Consider the following 17,596-nt stretch of genomic DNA (forward strand, 5'->3'; position numbering starts at 1 on the left):
GACGAAAGATTGAAGGATGAAAGAGTGGAGGATGAAAGAGTGAAGGATGAAAGAAATTGCAGTATGAAAGAATGGAGGATGAAAGAGTGGAGGATGAAAGAAAGTTAAGGATGAAAGAGAGGAGGATGAAAGAAAGTGAAGGACAAAAGAGTGGAGGATGAAAGAGTGGAGGATGAATGAAATTGAAGGATGAAAGAGTGGAGGATGAAAGAAAGTGAAGGATGAAAGAGTGGAGGATGAAAGTGAAGGATGAAATAGTGGAGAATGAAAGAGTGGAGGATTAAAGAGTGGGATAGAAAGAAAGTGAAGGATGAAAGCGTGGAGAATGAAAGAGTGGAGGAAGAAAGAGAGTGAATCATGAAAGAGAGTGAAGGATGAAAGAGAGAGAAGGATGAGAGTGAAGGATGAAAGAATGAAGGACGAAAGATTGAAGGATGAAAGAGTGGAGGATGAAAGAGTGAAGGATGAAAGAAAGTGCAGTATGAAAGAATGGAGGATGAGAGTGGAGGATAAAAGAGACGGATGAAAGAGAGTGAAGGATGAGAGTGGAGGATGAAAGAGAGAGAAGGATGAAAAAGGGTGAGGATGCAATAGAGTGGAGGATGAGAGTGGAGGATGAAAGAAAGTTGAGGATGAAAGAGTTGAGTATGAAAGAGAGTGAGGATACAAGAGAGTGGAGGATGAGAGTGGAGTATGAAAGAGTGAAGGACGAAAGATTGAAGGATGAAGGAGTGGAGGATGAAAGAGAATGAAGGATAATGGAGTGGAGGATGAAAGAGAGCAAAGGAAGAGAGTGAAGGATGAGATTGTAGAATGAAATAGAGTGAAGGATGAAGGAGTGAAGATTTAGAGATTGGAGGATGAAAGTGACAGATGAAAGAGAGTGGAGTATAAAAGAGTACGGAGGATGGTTGTGGTAGATAGATATACATTTTTTTCATTCACAGTGATGTAAATTATTTTATTATGCAACTAATCCTAACTTAAAAGTTTCACTTAATTTATCGCAATTTTATTTTAGCCAAATTGTACTAAATATTTCACAAGTTAGTTTAAATTTAATATTGCATAAAATTTATGATGTATATATTTTTAGTTACTGTCTCACTGATATTTGCATATTATTTTTTTTTATTATTTTATTTTTGTTACTTCATAACAATGATATCCGAAAAAATTGCCCGTAAAGCATAAAATAAAAATAGTCTAGCCTAAAGTTGGTAGCCATTTATGAAAGTATTTAAGATATGCTGAATATAAATGTGATGGGAAGAGGTTAGAGTGATACATGGATACACAGGAATTACACCTGATAACTTGAAAAGTTATCAGGTGAAGTTGATATCCCCAATGAAAACAGTTTCGGTTGTAGGACATTGCTTTTCATTGTGGTATGAACATTAAAATGGTATAAAATACCGACAGATTGTTATGTAAGACACATATGCAACAGTTAGGTATCTTTATTTCGAAACGTTTCGCTTACACAGTAGGCTTCTTCAGTCGAGTACAGAAAAGTGGTATGTTGACACGCTGGTTGAGAAGCACTGCCAATCAACTCTTTCTTCTCCAAGGGGCTAAATCTAAATTTAATGGTCATAGTCCAGGAAAATTAGTTATTTTTAGGCTAAATGTTGAATTCGGAATATAATGTTATTGTATAGGATTGTTGACAGTGTTTTCCTAAACAACAGTCATCGATCAATATGTAGGCAGTAAACATCAGTCAGTATGTAGAGAGTAGTCATCAATCAGTACGTAGACAGTAGGCATCAATCAGTATGTAGACAGTAGGCATCAACCAGTACGTAGACAGTAGGTATCAATCAGCATGTAGACAGGCATCAATCAGAATGTAGACAGGAGGCATCAATCAGTATGTAGACAGGAGGCATCAATCAGAATGTGGACAGTAGGCATCAATCAGTATGTAGACAGTAGGCATCAATCAGCATGTAGACAGGAGGCATCAATCAGTATGTAGACAGGAGGCATCAATCAGAATGTGGACAGTAGGCATCACTCAGTATGTAGACAGTAGGCATCAATCAGCATGTAGACAGTAGGCATCAATCAGCATGTAGACAGGAAGCATCACTCAGAATGTAGACAGTAGGCATCAATCAGTATGTAGACACTAGGCATCAATCAGTATGTAGACACTAGGCATCAATCAGTATGCAGACAGTAGGCATCAATCAGTATGCAGACAGTAGGCATCAATCAGTATGCAGACAGTAGGCATCAATCAGTATGTAGACACTAGGCATCAATCAGTATGTAGACACTAGGCATCAATCAGTATGCAGACAGTAGGCATCAATCAGTATGCTGACAGTAGGCATCAATCAGTATGTAGACAGTAGGTATCAAAAAGTGGTGGCCGTTCGAATTTTTATGTCTAATATTCTCCGAGAAAATATACATTTTACCTCCTCAACAGCTACACGCGTCACTCTCTACATTTTCAACACAGTTTATTGCAGTGGCAAAATTCAGAAATGTAATGTAAAGGACCCCAATGGAAATAAGTCACTCTGTTTAACTTTTTTGGATTATCCTAGGTTCTCTACACATATGCTGCTATGTATGATAATTCTATGTAACTGTATTTGTGTATACCTGAATAAACTTACTTACTTAATGAGTCTTTTCTTTTTTCTCTCTGGTTTTAGTGCGAGATTAAAATTCTTACTTAAATGGTTAGCACTGATAGAAAGTTATAGACTAAACAAAATATCATAGTGAAAAACAAAGCGAAATAAGAACATAAGAAAGGAGGAACACTGCAGCAGGCCTGTTGGCCCATACCAGGCAGGTCCTCATAAGAACATAAGAAAATAAGAAATGAGGAACACTGCAAGATCCACTTTTCCATGCGAGGCAGCTCCAATTCTCCTCACCTGCTTAAGCCAATGCCTTGACCTAGTGAGGTCAGACACGTCACTTAAGGAAGGAGCACTGCATCCGACCTAGTACCTAGTCAGGTCTAACCTACTCGTGTATTTATCTAACTATTTTTAAAACTACACAATGTCTTAGCGTCTATGACGGTACTCGGGAGTTTGTTCCACTCGTCCACAACTCTATTACCAAACCAGTGCTTTCCTATATCCTTCCTGAATCTGAATTTTTCCAATTTAAAGCCATTGCTGCGAGTCCTGTCTATGTTAGATATTTTTAGCATGCTATTTACATCCCCTTTATTTATTCCTGTTTTCCATTTATACACCTCGATCATATCCTCCCTAATTCTACGCCTTTCTAGAGTGTGTAGAATCAGGACCCTCAGTCTTTCCTCATAGGGAAAATTTCTGATACATGGGATCATCTTTGTCATCCTCCTTTGTACGTTTTCCAATTCATTTATATCCATTCTGCAATACGGTGTCGAAAACTGTGCAGCATAATCTAAATGAGGCCTAACCAAAGGTAGAGTTAAAGAACAACCTGAGGACTTCTATTATTTATGCTTCTTGATATGAAGCCAAGGATTCTCTTAGCTTTATTGCGAACACTAATGCACTGTTGTCTTCGTTTCAGATTACTGCTAACCAGAACTCCTAAATCCTTTTCGCAATCCGTAATATTAAGATCTATATTATATAGTTTATTTTTGGGATGGTTATTTTCCTGTACAACATTTAGAACTTTGCATTTGTATATATTAAACTGCATCTGCCACTTCTCCGACCACTGCATCAGTCTATTCAAATCATCCTGGAGTGCTCTAATGTTCTCATTAGAATGAATTGAACGGCCTATTTTGGTGTCATCAGCAAATTTACTTATGTCGCTATTTATTCCCTCATCTATGTCGTTTATGTAGATTATGAACACCAAGGAGCCCAACACAGACCCCTGTGGAACACCGCTTGTGACGGGCCCTCATTTTGATTTCTTCCCATTTATGCAAACTCTCTGCTGCCTATTCGTCAACCATGCCTCAACCCAGGAAAAAATTTCTCCTCCTATTCCGTGTGCCATAAGTTTCTTCAATAACCTCTGATGTGGAACTCTATCGAAAGCCTTACTGAAGTTCATATACACAATATCATATTCAGTACCATGATGTACCTCCTCAAATACCTTAGTGAAGAAAGTCAGTAAATTCGTAAGACATGAACGCCCCTTTGTAAAACCATGCTGAGATTCATTAATCAATTCGAAATGGCTACGAACTGCTTCGGCAATTATTGATTCCATAAATTTTCCCACTAAGGAGGTAAGGCTTATTGGTCTATAGTTCGAAGCTAGAGGCCTGTCACCTGCTTTGTAAATAGGTTTTACATTTGCCATTTTCCATTTATCAGGCACTATGCCAGTTTGTAGTGATATGTTGAAAAGATTAGCCAAAGGCAAGCTAAGTTCCTTTTTACATTCCTTTAACGTCTTTGCAAACAGTTCATCAGAGCCTGGGGATTTCTTAGGTTTAAATTTTTCTATTTGTCTGAGAACCATATCACTAGTTACCGCAATCGTGAATAGCTTATTATCGTTCTGTTCTACATAATCTATTATTTCTGGAATTTCGCTATTATTTTCCTGGGTAAAAACTAAGAGGAAGTAAGTATTGAAAATTTCACACATATCCTTGTCACTGTCAGTGATCTGGCCTGAGTTAGGTGGGCCTATCTTGTCCCTATTCTTACTTCTGTATACCTAAAAGAACCCTTGAGGGTTAGTCTTCGAATCCCTTGCAACCTTAGCCTCATAATATCTTTTAGGTTTTCTTATTCTTTTTTTTTTATTTCTCTCTTTAATTGAATATATTGATTTCTTGGCTGCACTTTCCCTCTTTTGATACGCCTATATATGCCTCTCTTTTGACCAATGAGATGTTTTAATCTATTGTTCATCCTTTTGGGATCATTTTTGTTAGATCTAATTACCCTACTTGGAACAAAAGTTGTCTGTGCAGCTTGAACTATGCTCTGAAAAATGTCATATTGGCAACCAGCACCACCTACCTGACCCATAGTCAGGACATCCCAATTTAACCCACCTAAGTAATTTCTCAGTCCCATGAAATAGGCCACCCGAAAGTCTGGGACAGAGATTTGATTGCATTTATCCGGGTAACTCCGTGATACATTGAAACTAAGTGATTTGTGATCGCTTTCCCCAAGCTTGTCATTAACCTCAAGACTATTAACTAGTGATTCTATGTTGGCAAGAACCAAGTAAAGTAGGCTGTTTTCTCTAGTTGGTTCTGTCACAAACTGTTCTAAAAAGCAATCCTGAACCGTATCAAGAAAGTCGCTAGACTCAAGATTTCCTGTCACACTGTTCCAATCAATTTGTCTAAAGTTAAAATCTCCCATTAACACAAGATTTTCTTATCTAGATGCCTTATGGATTTCGTCCCATAGCAGCTTACTGCACTCCCTGTCAAGGTTTGGGGGCCTATAAATCGCACCCAAAATTAACTTTTCACGACCCTCGAGAGACTGTAGGCAAACAAATTCTGTGTCCGATGTTTCTAATTTTGTCTAACACAACAGTTTAAATTATCTCTGATGTACATCGCCACTCCACCACCCTTTTTGTTGATCCTATCAGTGTGGAATAGTTTATAACCCTGTATGTTGCATTCATGAGGTATTTCTCTATCTTTCAATTTGAACCAGGTCTTTGTTATAGCAATAATATCTGTATTTCCTGCACTTGAAAGTAATCTTAGCTCATCTATCTTATTTCTTAGACTCCTACTATTTGTATAGTAAACCTTAAGGGAGCTAGTCACTCGTTGCCCTCTACTATCTCTGCTTGTTGATCAGTTAATTTGTCTTTACTAGGAACTTTATTTTGAATATTATCTTTCAAACATATCCCTGAGGTATCCCGGTAATATCTGCTATTTTCAACTCTAATACTGCAGCCTGATTGTTTCCCACAAACACGCTTACCATAGAATATGTCCCAGTTATCAATGAATGAGATTGCAAGTTCCTTGCAGTACCTCTCTAGCCAGCAATTTATACCAATTACCCTAGACACCCATTCATTGCCCACTCCCCTTCTAGGCAAGATGCTACATATGATTGGGATCCCTCCCTTAGACCTGACTACATTTATGGCTGACCTATACTTATCCACCAGCTCCTGTCTCCTGCCATTCCCAATGCCATTACCACCAGCACTAAGACAGATAATGGGCTTTTTCCCATTCCCTGACATAATATTATCCAACCGGCCGACTATGTCACCAACACCAGCTCCTGGGAGGCACACTCTCTGTCTGACCTTTCTATCTCTGTTACAAAAAGCACGGTCCATATATATTACCTGAGAATCTCCCACAAGAATATTCTTAAATAACAAAAAAAGGCACAATACCGTGACTGGAACGATACACAAATAACCCGCACATAAAAGAGAGAAGCTTACGACGACGTTTCGGTCCGACTTGGACCATTGACTTTGTCAATGGTCCAAGTCGGACCGTAACGTCGTCGTAAGCTTCTCTCTTCTATGTGCGGGTTATTTGTGTAAGAATATTCTTACCTTGATAAGCAGGGAAGTCAGTGGTACCTTTAACCTCACTAACCACTGAAGTACACTCATCCTGGAGAACAGAGAATCGATTTCCAACCTTCACATCTCTATTAACCTTCCCTATCATCCTTCTTCCTGAATTGTGAACCACTTGCCACTTAAAGTGGCTGTCACTCTCCAAATCACTGCTGGTAACTTTTTCCTCACCAGCTACAACCATCTTACATTCACTCCCAAACCCCTCTAGACGAAGCTTCAGCCTCCTATTTTCCTCCTGAAGAAGTAGAATCTCCTTCTTCAACACTTTAACCTGAGATTCTAAAATACTACAACAAGCCATGGTGCTTGGTAACACACATGCTAATCCCAGATAGCTTAGGACAGGTATGGCCACACTTTTCACTGACCTCAGCGTACTGACTTATTAAAGAAATGTGTTCCATATGTGATGAAAGATTAACACTAACAGACAATAATAAAGTAAAATATCATAATTGTAGATAAAGTGAAATAAAGTGAAGAGAGAAGAACTTTGATCTTTGTATGACGAAACCCTTTCCACAAGAAGTGTGGCCTCTGTCAAGGGTGGTATTCCTACAGAAAGAAACTCTGTGAAAAAAGAGGTAAGAATTATGAGTGCGTGAATGTAGGAACGAATACGGATGAAACTTTAAAATTTAACCAAAATAAAAGCAGTTGACAGATCATCTAGAGAATGCAAGTTTGACAACTTATCTAATGTAAGCAAAAATGAGATCTGTGAATCTAGAATCTGATTTTAACTTTTTCCATTAAAGGTTTTCTTTGGCTAATTTATCAGATTTTTGGTAATTCTTCCCTAGAAGGAATTTATGAGAATAGTATATTATTCCGTTTATACTTTTTATGAACTGTTCCTGTCTTCTCATGTTCTGATGTTGGTAATAAAGGCTCAGGATAAAATAAAGAAGTCTGTATATAGGATGAAGGAAATTTGTAATGGTATTACTTAATGTTCCAGGTAAAAGAGACAAGTTAAAATAAGTAAACAAAGACGGTTTTTGTGAAAAGAAATAAGCAGTCGAGTATAACTGAAAAGCTTCAAATATCACGAAAATTATATCATCTTTCTTGAAGAACGTACCAACAAAAATGAAAAGAGGATGTCTACCAATGAAAGTCCTTTGCATCAGTATTCTTTCACAGAAGACAGTGAATACTGGTAATGTTCCTTAAAAGACTTACTATAGTTCTAGCAATTGTAACAACGTAAATGTTACTCTTGTGTAAACCTGTTGTAGTCTGCCACCATGATACCTGAGACACAATTATATCTGATTCCTGTTATGCTTTACAGGAATTCGAAGAATATGAAAAACATACAAGATAACTGGTGTATGACAATGAAAAGTACCCATCAGCAGCAAACCTTCTGAATAATGAAAGAAAAATTATTCCTCCATCCCTTCAAACAATTTTGAAAGATATCGTGAAAGACAAGTTGAGTAGGGATACAGAACTGCACAGAGAAGTGTAAGTTATAGCCTACAACAATCTCAAAATAATTTAATTCTGATAACTCATGCTAAGCGCTAAACCCATGTGTGCCATTCAGAGCAATAGGTGATGGAAGCTTGACCCTCCGTCTACTGAGAGAGGCGCTTCCTATTTATACTCACCTAGATGATCCCACATCATTTCTTGACAGATTCAAGATCACATTCTCTTTTTTATATCGTAAAAGTAAGACATCATATTATGTATTTCAAAAGATCAAACCAAAGTTCTTGACACTCTTGCAATATAGCGGGATGATTTACGCTCACTATTCGACGTTGTCAATGAGAAGAATAACTTTTGCACTGAGACACATAAGGGTGAAACCTTCTCAAACCAGTTTCACTTCAAGAACTCTCACAAGGCAATTGGTCATAATAGCATAAGAGTTATATTTTTAAGACTTCCACCCTGAACAGACACACAGGCACCTCCCATAATTTTGTAGATGAATGGTTCAAAGAACCGACAAGTAGATAAATTAGACACATGTGCAACACTTGGGTATCTTTAATGATACCCAAGTGTTGCACCTCCCAAAATTTTACCATTACATTTGTTACTATGAAGTATTCAATTACTAACGAGATTTGGAGATAGAAAATCACAAAATACAAATCCTCATCCCAGCTACTCAGGCAACGATCTGGAGTCGCTTCCTCTCATGCAAAGTGAAGTTAGTTCCACAGCTTAGAAGCTTTATTATGCTCTCGATACCCATGTTGGCTGTAGTCAAAAGATTACAGAGGCACCTAATGGTTCTGCGGAGTGGGGCCCCAAAGTTCGATACCTAATCAAGTTACAATGGCATTGAACTATCTACATGTTTTATATATGGTTACAATCGAAACGAGCAATTTATAAAGACATGAATTTAGTCAAAAAACATTAAAATGTAGTTCATTTATGGTTCTGATTTATTTATAGTTCCTTATACTTTAGCATGTTACGGTAGAATTTAAACAAACTTAAGTGATTATGAGTTATTTACAATGTAGCCGTGCCGACGCAAGGCGGCAGTGACATCTAAGAGTCTGATTTCATTGTAGGAAGTACTAGAGACATGTGGCTCCTGCATGAAAGATTGATGATAAATTTATTATGTTATGGGCCCTGGTGTCTCTAGCAAGCATATGAAATATTTGTTTTAAACGAATCCTGAGCTGAGGAGATTTTATTTAGAGTTTAGCAAATATCAGCAAAGCCTTAGTTGACATAATGGTGTAGAGCACCAGGTCACCAAACAACGACAACAGAGAAAATAAGCGGGCTGTTTGACAGAATGACAAAATTGGAATAAAATCAGATAATACAGGAGAGGCTGATAAATAAATTGAATAATGAACATTTGAAAAATACAATACAAGCAATGAAGAGTTCTTAACACTCATTCAGAAAACACTGCATGAGTTAACTAGTATTATACTCTGACAAAATAAAAATATAAGAATGTCATGTGGGAAAGTTTAAGACAAATTTTAGGTAAACAGGCGCTGTTATCTGATGATATCACAACAAAATATCAAGAAAATCTTTGATATGGAAATAAAACGACTAGAAGATTAAAATGCTGAAATAAACCATAGACAGAAATCCAGGATGAATTAGCTAAGGAAATTATAACTAGGATAACATTAGCCTTTAAACAGAAAAAAAACGGAGCAAATAATTCTTATTACTGAGAGAAACTGTAAATTGCAAACAGAGAAACAACTTATAATTTCTCTTTCAAGACAGCTGAAAACAATAACTACAAGAGACAAAGATAAAAAGAAGGAAAAGAACAAAAACAACTTGACGCAAATAATGAGATATATGAGAAATAAAAACAAAATAAGAAATATAATAACAGGCCACTGAAAATAACGCTACCACAGGTTAAGTAAAAGGAAGAATTACTATGAAAGTTGCTAAAGACAAAGAAACTGAAAGGCTATAAATACAAATCATTTAAGCAGGACCTTTCAAAAGAGGACAGGCTAAAAATAATAGACTTCATGAATACTGCAATTGGAAGTGAAGATGGAAAGACTAAGATTTTGACAGTTACAGGTTACATTAACCAGTCATCTGGTTTCTCAAAGAAAAGAGCACAAGATAGTAACCAGAGTAAAATATAGGATAATAAATAAGGAAACAAACACATTTGCAAACAAATTTTGTACTAAGAGTATTTGCAGAGAGACTAGAACGAAGGGACGCCATACACGAGAAAAAAACTCAAATAGTCTGTCTAACCTAAACTAAACTCGAAAGCATAACTTAAAAAAGTAATTTTTTTTTTTTTTGGGGGGGGGGAATCTACTCAGTAAAAAGTAACAAGGAAGGAAGAGTGTTCATACTCGTAAAAGAAATGATACAAGCTTCAACAAATAAAATTTAAAACACAAATATTATTGAAATTTAAATGGCATATAATCAAAATAAAAAAGAGAAAATGTGGTGGTCAGTGCATACAACACGTGATTTAGTAAGACTTCGAATAGGAAGAACTTAACACGACAAACGAGGGATAACATAATTTTATTAGATAACTATTGATGAAAACTTGCCTAGACAACAATAAAGTTAGTGTCATTGGAGAATTCATCTGTGAAGAAATAATTTGAGCAATCAGTGTGGCTGGAATTGTAAACAGATGGTCAACAGAGTGACACGAATGGGAGAAGACAACATTTAATCAGTATTTTATACAGTTTTTACTCGAACAAAGGAAGAATTTTCAACATAAACAATTTCAACCCACTATGAAATTGTGAAATTAATATTTGCTATTAGATATGACACAAGTGACGAGAAACTAGATCACATATTATTATAAGAGACTGAGTTAAATAATTTATGCAAATAGTTCTGAAACATTTACAAGACTTGATATTAAACAGTAAATTTCAAAAAAGGGTAAATGAAGAAATACTGGAGACTGGATTAATGGGAGGTGCAGGTGAATTATGAAAAAATAAAGTTAGGCAAGAATTTGAAAACACAAAAAGTTATGGATGACAAGAAATTTACTGAAGAGGAGGAAATGTGTGAGAAACTATAAAGTTGAGGAATGCGTTAACACAATAAGAATTTTATAGGTGGCAGATTTAAAACCCAGATTGATAAGTTAGATAATACTGAAGCAATTAAAAAATTATTAGTGGATGTTGCAAGAATATTATAGAACCAGATGCGACAGCAGCATAGGTTTTATATGACAGTAAAAAAAACAGATTGGAGGGAGAGAGTATGGAGGAGGTGAACGTATTCAGATATTTGGGAGTGGACGTGTCAGCGGATGGGTCTATGAAAGATGAGGTGAATCATAGAATTGATGAGGGAAAAAGAGTGAGTGGTGCACTTAGGAGTCTGTGGAGACAAAGAACTTTGTCCTTGGAGGCAAAGAGGGGAATGTATGAGAGTATAGTTTTACCAACGCTCTTATATGGGTGTGAAGCGTGGGTGATGAATGTTGCAGCGAGGAGAAGGCTGGAGGCAGTGGAGATGTCATGTCTGAGGGCAATGTGTGGTGTGAATATAATGCAGAGAATTCGTAGTTTGGAAGTTAGGAGGAGGTGCGGGATTACCAAAACTGTTGTCCAGAGGGCTGAGGAAGGGTTGTTGAGGTGGTTCGGACATGTAGAGAGAATGGAGCGAAACAGAATGACTTCAAGAGTGTATCAGTCTGTAGTGGAAGGAAGGCGGGGTAGGGGTCGGCCTAGGAAGGGTTGGAGGGAGGGGGTAAAGGAGGTTTTGTGTGCGAGGGGCTTGGACTTCCAGCAGGCATGCGTGAGCGTGTTTGATAGGAGTGAATGGAGACAAATGGTTTTTAATACTTGACGTGCTGTTGGAGTGTGAGCAAAGTAACATTTATGAAGGGATTCAGGGAAACCGGCAGGCCGGACTTGAGTCCTGGAGATGGGAAGTACAGTGCCTGCACTCTGAAGGAGGGGTGTTAATGTTGCAGTTTAAAAACTGTAGTGTAAAGCACCCTTCTGGCAAGACAGTGATGGAGTGAATGATGGTGAAAGTTTTTCTTTTTCGGGCCACCCTGCCTTGGTGGGAATCGGCCGGTGTGATAATAAAAAAAAAAATATAAAAAAAAAAAACAGATCTATTCGTTTTAGAAAAAAATTAAGATTTCACATCAAGAAGGAAAATTGGCAAAGAAACGTAAGACAGCATACCTGGAGTATACCTGGAGGGGGTTTCGGGGGTCAACGCCCCCGCAGCCCTGTCCGTGACCAGGCCTCGCGGTGGAGAGGCTGTTACTGCTGGCTGCACGTAAACCGAATTATTAGCCACAGCTTGGATTTTCAGGAATTGACTTTAGGTGCCTGTCCAGCGCCTTCAAGACAGCCAGGGGTGTTAGGTAAGACACATATGCAACAGTTAGACAACTTTATTCCGAAACGTTTCGCCTACACAGTAGGCTTCTTCAGTCGAATACAGAAAGTAGGCAGGAACAGTAGAGATGTGAAGACGATGTAATCAGTCCATCACCCTTAAAGTCGTAGAATTTGAGGTTGTCAGTCCCTCGGCCTGGAGAAGTTCAGTTCCATAGTCAGGAACTATCTGAAGATCAAGCGACAGTGCGGAGACTTAAATACTGTCGGAAGGAGAGGTGCAGGGTAGTAGTAGTAGTAGTGGTAGTAGTAGTGAGAGGCAACTGAGAGGTCATGTCCCTCTCAGATCCAACCCTTCTCACTTGAAAAGCTTGTCCAAGGTGTTTTCTGTACCAAGATGCCACGTGTTGCAGTGTCTGACAAGATGAACATCAAAATGGTATACAATACCGACAGGTTGTTAGGTAAGACACATATGCAACAGTTAGACAACTTTATTCCGAAACGTTTCGCCTACACAGTAGGCTTCTTCAGTCGAATACAGAAAGTAGGCAGGAACAGTAGAGATGTGAAGACGATGTAATCAGTCCATCACCCTTAAAGTCGTAGAATTTGAGGTTGTCAGTCCCTCGGCCTGGAGAAGTTCAGTTCCATAGTCAGGAACTATCTGAAGATCAAGCGACAGTGCGGAGACTTAAATACTGTCGGAAGGAGAGGTGCAGGGTAGTAGTAGTAGTAGTGGTAGTAGTAGTGAGAGGCAACTGAGAGGTCATGTCCCTCTCAGATCCAACCCTTCTCACTTGAAAAGCTTGTCCAAGGTGTTTTCTGTACCAAGATGCCACGTGTTGCAGTGTCTGACAAGATGAACATCAAAATGGTATACAATACCGACAGGTTGTTAGGTAAGACACATATGCAACAGTTAGACAACTTTATTCCGAAACGTTTCGCCTACACAGTAGGCTTCTTCAGTCGAATACAGAAAGTAGGCAGGAACAGTAGAGATGTGAAGACGATGTAATCAGTCCATCACCCTTAAAGTCGTAGAATTTGAGGTTGTCAGTCCCTCGGCCTGGAGAAGTTCAGTTCCATAGTCAGGAACTATCTGAAGATCAAGCGACAGTGCGGAGACTTAAATACTGTCGGAAGGAGAGGTGCAGGGTAGTAGTAGTAGTAGTGGTAGTAGTAGTGAGAGGCAACTGAGAGGTCATGTCCCTCTCAGATCCAACCCTTCTCACTTGAAAAGCTTGTCCAAGGTGTTTTCTGTACCAAGATGCCACGTGTTGCAGTGTCTGACAAGATGAACATCAAAATGGTATACAATACCGACAGGTTGTTAGGTAAGACACATATGCAACAGTTAGACAACTTTATTCCGAAACGTTTCGCCTACACAGTAGGCTTCTTCAGTCGAATACAGAAAGTAGGCAGGAACAGTAGAGATGTGAAGACGATGTAATCAGTCCATCACCCTTAAAGTCGTAGAATTTGAGGTTGTCAGTCCCTCGGCCTGGAGAAGTTCAGTTCCATAGTCAGGAACTATCTGAAGATCAAGCGACAGTGCGGAGACTTAAATACTGTCGGAAGGAGAGGTGCAGGGTAGTAGTAGTAGTAGTGGTAGTAGTAGTAGTGAGAGGCAACTGAGAGGTCATGTCCCTCTCAGATCCAACCCTTCTCACTTGAAAAGCTTGTCCAAGGTGTTTTACCTATGTGTCTTACCTAACAACCTGTCGGTATTGTATACCATTTTGATGTTCATCTTGTCAGACACTGCAACACGTGGCATCTTGGTACAGAAAACACCTTGGACAAGCTTTTCAAGTGAGAAGGGTTGGATCTGAGAGGGACATGACCTCTCAGTTGCCTCTCACTACTACTACTACTACTACTACTACTACCCTGCACCTCTCCTTCCGACAGTATTTAAGTCTCCGCACTGTCGCTTGATCTTCATAGAGTGAGAAGCGATCAAGCGACTTAGCTCGAGTGGTGACGTGTGCTTACCTAACACATCGACGATCTCGCCTCTCTCGAAATTACCCCGTGTTGAGTAGTGCTTTGAGTAGTGCTTGCTGGACCTTCGTCTTCCTCTCCACCATCAGGATTGGTGCGTCGGTGGTTGCCGACCGAAGGGCAGGAAGCCTCTTGCTGCCTGAATTCTCTTCGCCTGTTGACTGCACGCCATACAGCCAGTCTCGCCACCACTCAGGATATACAGTGCTCCATCAAGCTACAGTTCACCTCCTCAGTGTCCTGCGCCAGGCAAGTACGTGTGTCTACTTACACGTACTTGCCTAGCTGAGTACTCTCACTGTTTGGCCGATTGTCACCTCCAATTACATCTTTTCGTAATTAGACGATGCCTTCGTTGCCTTCCACCTCCCACCCCCCTTCCACTCTCCCCCAACCTCCCACACCTGCCTCTGCTTCTACTAAATCCAATTCCTTCTCGCTAAACCTCAAATTTTCTAATCCTGATGCCACTATCTGTCCGGAAAATTTATTATATCAGATCACTGGTGCACCTCAACTTAAAGTCTTCAAAACCAACTCAGGCTTCAAACTCCTTCTTGACAAACATTCCTACGAAGCGTACACCTCAAGCGATACCAGACAAAAACTTCTCAACGCAGGCTTCACCATTATTTGGACTCCTGAGCACCGTGCCAAAAGCACAGTCATTGCTAAACACGTAGACTACTCTCTCCTGACAGCCTATGACACAGACAAAGAAGACTTAATAAAAGATATCAGTACTAAGAACAAAGTCTCTGTTGACGATATTTACAGACCAGAAAACTCTACCATTCTCAAAATACGCTGTTCTACTCCTGCTGACGCCTCTACACTCTTCAGTCAAGGAATCTTTGCCAAGACCATCCGCATTCCTCCAAACGCTCTCTTCACTCAGAACTTCCACCCAATCACACAATGTCTTAAATGCTACAAATTCGGCCACGACAAAAACACATGCACATCTACACAAGTCTGCTCCAGATGTTCAGCAACTGGCCACTTCTGGAATACTTGCAACCTCCCCCTTAAATGTTCTAACTGCGGCGGGTCACACACTGCAGTTGCAAATTCCTGCCCTTCTAGAAAGCACATTCTCTCCTCCCTCAGAGCAAACCAACCTCCCTCCCTACCCAACCCCTTCCCTGCTCCTCCCTCCCCTTCCTTACCTCCCTCCCCTTCCACACCTCCCTCCCCTACCCCCAATGCCTGGGCCTCCCCACGCACTTGGTCTACCTCTTCTACTCTACACACATCAACACCAACACACAGACTACAAGCACTTCTCCTTCTACACCCACACTAGACTACAAAACTAACTGTCAACTTGCCACTGCTGCCCACTCTGCGATGGTAATCTCACAAGCTTACCAATCAGACTACTCACATGTCCTTAACCTAATCTTGTCTGCTAACAATCTTCCCTCTTTAATTATCCCTCCTTCCTGCTTCTCTTCCAAGCCTCCTACAACCTCTCCCTCCTTCCTCTCTCCCACCCCCCCACTTCCTACTCCCACCAGCTCTCCTCCTCCACTACCTCTCTTCACTACTTCTACACCTCCCACCAACACCCCTACTGCTACTGCTACGACCACCCCTCCCCCCACTTCCTTACCCACTTCATCCCCTTCCAAAGCTTCCACTTCCTCACAGCTTACCAAAACTTCCACTTCCTCTGCATCCACCTTCGCCCACTCCACCACAACCAAAACCTCATCCAGGTCCAACTCCACCTCCTCCAGACAAAATCCACTCAAACCTAAACCTACCCCAACTTCTAACGGACAGACCAAAGAACATAAAAACAGATCCATCTCTTCCTCCCCCTCCAGGAAACGGGTCCGTAGCACCTACAAACACACATCCACTGATGGCACCACTATCACGGGCTTTAATCCAAACTCCTCCCCCGACATTAACTTTGCTAAGACGAAACCATTAAATCACGTTTAAGGCGATTCAGTTCAACGTACGTTCTTACTTTACAATTAGACACCTACTGGCCGAGCTCCTTGAAGCAGAGAGGCCAGATATTGTTTTGCTAAACAGTACCTGCCTCAAAGCCCCTCAATGTATCCGCCATTATGGTTATACTGCACTACAGTCCCCCTATGATCCCCACGATGGGGTTGCCATCCTTGTCAATTCCAACATAAAACATGAATTTCTCCCAATCCCTTTTATTCACCAACACTGTCTTGCGGTCAGAATACACACCCACCTTGGCCCCTTTATCTTTTTCACCACCTATGCTCGCCCAAACACTACTCTCAACATACACGACCTCTCCTTAGTCTTCAACTACACCAACACACCAACTTACCTACTAGCTGACATGAATGCCAAACACACTGCCTTTCATCACACCAGTAACAACCAACTTGGTCACCAATTACTCAACTTCACAAACCATAAACACCTAATTCATCTTGGCCCAGACTTCAATACCTTCTTCAACCACACGGGCCAAGGCAATCCAGACATCATTCTGGCAAACCGAGCCAGTTCTCTATTTCAACACTACATCTCACCTGGCCCTATTACAGGCTCTGATCACATCCCAGTCATCTTACACATCTCCTCCAACCCTATCCTCATTCCAACCACACCTTCATTCTCCTACAAGAACGCTGACTGGGATACTTTCAAACAACACATAGACAATATTAACCTCACCTATGACTACAACAACAAACCTATCTCTGACATCGATACTCAACTTGATCTCATCCAGGACACCATTACACAAGCAGCCAACATCGCAATACCAAAGAAAACTCACACCACTCGTTATTCCTTCAAACCGTCACTCAGAACAAGAAGACTAATTATCTGCTACCACAACCGCTTCCTCTACAACACACATAGATTTAATCAAGTCCGATTAGATCTCACTTACCTTAGAAACAACATTTTACACAGCCTAGACCAAGACCACAACAATCACTGGTCACGACTAATACAACAAGCGGACAGGCAGCGTGTTAAAAACACTAAAGCCTTCTGGAACTTTATCAAAAAAATCAGAGGCACTACTCCCACCAAGAAATTCAAACACATCACCCACAACAACACACACATCTCAGACCCACAGGCTGCTACCAACATCTTCAAACACATCTGGGAGAACATCTTCCACGCTCACCCACCCCACCCTAACGTTATTCAACACATTCAGAACATAGAACACTGGAACACTGCACACACACAAGAAACAA

The sequence above is a fragment of the Cherax quadricarinatus genome, chromosome 34, assembly GCF_038502225.1.
Source record: "Cherax quadricarinatus isolate ZL_2023a chromosome 34, ASM3850222v1, whole genome shotgun sequence".
Taxonomy (NCBI): domain Eukaryota; kingdom Metazoa; phylum Arthropoda; class Malacostraca; order Decapoda; family Parastacidae; genus Cherax; species Cherax quadricarinatus.